Source organism: Octodon degus, unplaced genomic scaffold (genome assembly GCF_000260255.1).
Source record: "Octodon degus isolate 3935 unplaced genomic scaffold, OctDeg1.0 scaffold00418, whole genome shotgun sequence".
Lineage (NCBI taxonomy): Eukaryota > Metazoa > Chordata > Mammalia > Rodentia > Octodontidae > Octodon > Octodon degus.
The window spans coordinates 141,844-146,386 of NW_004524994.1; positions in this window are offsets into that span (position 1 = coordinate 141,844).

The window sequence follows — 4,543 nt, forward strand, 5'->3', positions numbered from 1 at the left end:
ACCAAGGATCAAACTCAGGAACTTGTGTTTACCAAGGAGGTTCTTTTGCCACTGACATATATCCCTGGCCCACTATAGTTTTTCTTAATATACCTTAATAGTAGTCAGCTACCAGTGTAGCTGGAAACTGCCAGAAGCGGTCAGTGATTGGAGCCAACTTTCTATAGTTTTTATTACAATGGTATTGCTTTTATATATCTTTTGGCTATACTTTTCTGCTGGGTGTTTAAGTCAAAGTTAATGTAAGACCTGTATTAATCAAACTTAACCTCTTGTTGCCTATCAAGATCAGCTAAGTCTCCACAGGCATTACATTGGGAACCATGTACACAGCCTCTCAGCTCCTCTCAGTGTCAGTCACCGGGATGAGTAGTGGTCTTGCCTGACCGTGTTGCTTTCAATGAAAGCATAGAAGATTTCCTTTTGGTAACTCTCTTTTGATGCACTGCTCCTCTCCTCTGGGGACTACAGTCTCCCTGATCAGGAAGGTAAGTGACTCACCAAAGTTGTATGCGCCTAGAGAATTTCCCACATATCTTGGGTCCTCCTTGACCTTGGAGCGTCAGGGCCAATATACTTGTGCCTTAATATTCCAGTTACTTTTCTTATTTTAGTTTCTAAACTTCAGTGGTTGAACACCCAGAAGAGAAGATCAGTAAGAGGGAGCAGTGAGCATAGCTATCATAGTCTCATCTGAATGTCAAGAACTTTGAAACATATGAAGTAGCTAGAGGGCTTTATTGCTGACCAACCATGGTTGTTTTAGTAGTTGAATCCCTGCAGAATGTTAATAGACAAGAATTACACAGTTTTACAGAAAAAAACCCTTGAAATCAAAGCCATACATATTATTTCAGCATGACAATCATATTATTATTATTATTATTATTATAGGGGGGTCGAACTCAGGACCTTGCACTTCCCAGGCAGGCATTTAAGCTGCTGAACTATCTCCCTAGCCCAATTACATCATCTTTGAAACACACTTAAATGTCTATCTTAGGATAGAATGGCCTTTTTATTGAAACATCTCCATCTGATCACAAGACATTAAATGAGGGCCAGGGAGATAGCTCAGTGGCATAAGCACCTGCCTGGCAAGCACAAGGTCCTGAGTCTGATCCTCAGCCTCAGCCTCCCGAGCACTGGAATTACAGGCATGCACCACCACGCCTGGTAACACATTATTCTTGACCAATGAAAGACTCAGAAAGAAAGAAAGAAAGAAAGAAAGAAAGAAAGAAAGAAAGAAAGAAAGAGGCAAGAAAAAAGCATACATATCATGTAACTTAAAGAAAAAAACTTATCATTTGATGGTGATCTCATGCTGACTTGACATATATTTCTTATGACAGGCAACTGGAGCACAAGATAAAGACAGCTATCAATCTAAAAGAAAAGGTTATCACATAAACAATCCTGGTTTTACATCTCAGAAAACCAGATGGCATGAATGCCTTTAGAACACCATGAAATTAGCAAGAATGAGTGTCACAGCTATATGAAAACTTCTGTCTTTTAGTTTTCTATCCAGAGAACTTTTTAATAAAACCTTACTTTTTTTGCACAGGAAACTTAATCTTTTGATGATAACCTGTGCAAATATATCACAACATGTTTAGCACTGTTTATTGAGGTGCACCTCCCCTAAGGCTGAAATAACTGGGTTCCCATTAGTGAACTAATACTGGAAGAAAAGTGTTTCCAGGCAGCTGCTCCTTTAATCACCAAGAGAAAGCCTGTCCAGCAGTATTCTTCAGCCTAAAGGGCCATAATTTAATTATCGCAACATATTTTCAGGTGTCTGTGGGAACCAGATCATAAAAATTAACACATTATTTTATTTATCTATTTATTCATTTGGTACAGGGTCTCGCTACACAGCTCAGACTTACAGTGACCCTCCTTTCAGCCTCTCCAGCACTGGGATTACAGGCATGCACTATGATGCCTGGTTTCAGTAGCCAGCCTGGCATGTAGGACCACGGATAGAACTGAGGTCCTTGAGCTTGCCACGCAGGCGCTTAGACTGCTGAGCTGTCTCCCTAGCCCTGTGCCTATTTTTAAATACCTGTTTCTGTTTAAAACAGTTATTATTATTATTTTTTAATTTTATTTATTCATTTATTTGTGTGTGTGGCCAGCTCAGCCCACCAGGGGGCGGGGCTGGCTGGCATGTGGTGCTGGGGGATTGAACCGCGGTCCCTGTGCTTTGCTAAGCTTGTTCTAAGTAGGTGCTTTAGACCACTGAGCCATCTCACCAGCCCTAAAACAGTTATTAAACTCGTAAAGTCATCTCGGAATGTTTTGTTCCATCAGTGAACTTTTCTGCGCTATAAAAACCAGACAGGGACCAAGGATATAGCTCAGCGGCACAGAGCCTGCCTGCCTGGCTAGTGTGAAGTCGTGAGTTTGATCCCCAGTGCAAAAACAAAAACAAAAACAGCATCATTCTTGAGAGGGAGAAAGAAGTAAGAGTTCTGCTTAAGGACAAAAATTATTCTGGGGCTGGCAAGATAGCTCAGCGGTTTAAAGCACCTGCTTAGGCAAGTGAAGGGACCATGATTCAATCCCAGGCACCACTGCCATGCCAGCCCCGCCCCCAGGGTGGACTGAGTTGGCCACACACACACAAAATAAATACATAAAAGTTGAAAAATAAAATTATTCTGAAACTTGTTCAGAATAAATAGTCTTGGACTAAATGCTGTGCAAATTCTATTAATTTGGGGGACAGGGCAGCAAAAAAGAGACAAAAGAGTGACTAAATGTGGCACAAGAACTAAATTCTAATCATCTTTACATATAGAAAGACAAGTAGGGGCTGGGGAGATAGCTCAGCAGCTTAAGTGCCCGCCTGGTGAGTGCAACGTCCTGCGTTCGACCCCCAGTACAAAACAAAAACAAACAAACAAACAAACAAAAAAAAAACAATTAAGGTCAAAAGCTTTCCCAGGCTTGGTCTTTAATCCTTAGCAAAGGGCCAGGGACATGGCTTAGCAGCACGGCACCTGCCTGGCAAGCATGAGGGCCTGAGTTCATTTCCTGGTACCAAAAAATCCTTAGCAAAACACGCCTCCAGAGACAAAAAGTTATGATTAACTCCCATTGTATTGCTAAGCAGAAAATTAAATCAATAATCAAAGAAACTGAATGGCTGCTTTTTAATCTTTTGAAAGAGAGTAAGAAGTAAAATGAAAGAGCTGTAACTATCTTGTTTTAGGGCTTACTTTCTATAAAAATAACTCTGAAACAAAAATTTCTACAATGCCAGACTGTAAAAGAGATCTATCACCTCCAGGGACAAGTAATGCTCCAGAAGAAATCTTGGTCCTAGGACAAAAAAGTCTTCAGGACATTTGGGCTGCTTTATCTAGTCACCTAGGTAATTTTCCTCTAAAGCAGTGCTGGCTAGGCTATACTTGAACCCATGCTGAAAATATGGATCCCCAGGTATCTGTAGCCTGTACTTAAGAAAATCTGCATCTGTACCCTTTGTCGCTCATGAGAAGTCAATGTTTGGGCCAGGGAGATAGCTCAGTGGTCTGAACTCCTGCCTGGCAAATGCAAGGACCCAAGTTCAATCTCTGGTACCTCATGCTGTGCCAGCCCTGGGTTCCTGGGCACACCATGCCTGCCACCAAATCTGGGTGTGGTGGCACATACCTATAATCCCAGCACTGGGGAGGCTACAACAGGAGGATCACTATGAGTCCGAGCTGCATAGTGAGACCCTATACCAAATAAACCAAAATAAATAAATAAATAAACATATAAATGATTTAAAAAATTTTTTCAGAAGTCAATGTTTGATTTAAGTGGAACATTACATCAGCCCAGTCTAGTTTATAGGGGTAAGTCCTTTAAAGATCTCAGGGTTTCATTGTTATTTGTCTCTCAATAAAAATTATGGAAGAAAAAAAAAAAAGATCTCAGGGTCGCCTGAGGACTTTCCTATATCTTTTTGATCTGTTTTATGTCCCTGAGAGAAAAGGACCTATAAACACAGGTAGTTCCAGCTTCCCGTGGAAAGTAGTTCCAGCTTACTTTCTTCCTATAAGGGACAGTGTACTTGAGGAGCTTACTCAAGATCAGCAAAGAATGGACACAGCCTCATGAAGGCTTTAATGATGGCAAGTATGGGAAGTCTCATCAGACTCAGTAGTGGTGAGGCTTTCATTAAAGTTGTCTTGGAAGCCTCACCCTCAGGTTCCAAAGGTCCAAGGAAGAGTAGCCTCAGGCTCAGCGGTAGTGGATTCCCTTAAGAGGTAGGTGTCTGGTTTTCCTGTGGTTTACATTTACATTTGAATGTAAATAATTATTTTATACATCTGAACAGGGTTATTTTGACCATTTTTCCTCTTTCTTACAGTGCATTACTAGTTGTGAAATAACACCATAATCGATACTCCCCTCTGCATTCTATCATGGTTCTAGGGAGTAGGCAGGCCATGCTTGGTTGAGGAAAAGTAGTAAGCCGCTCTTTTTCAGTATGTGAGGATCAAACCTCTACCAGTAGTTAAAAATACATTCCAGGAGCTGG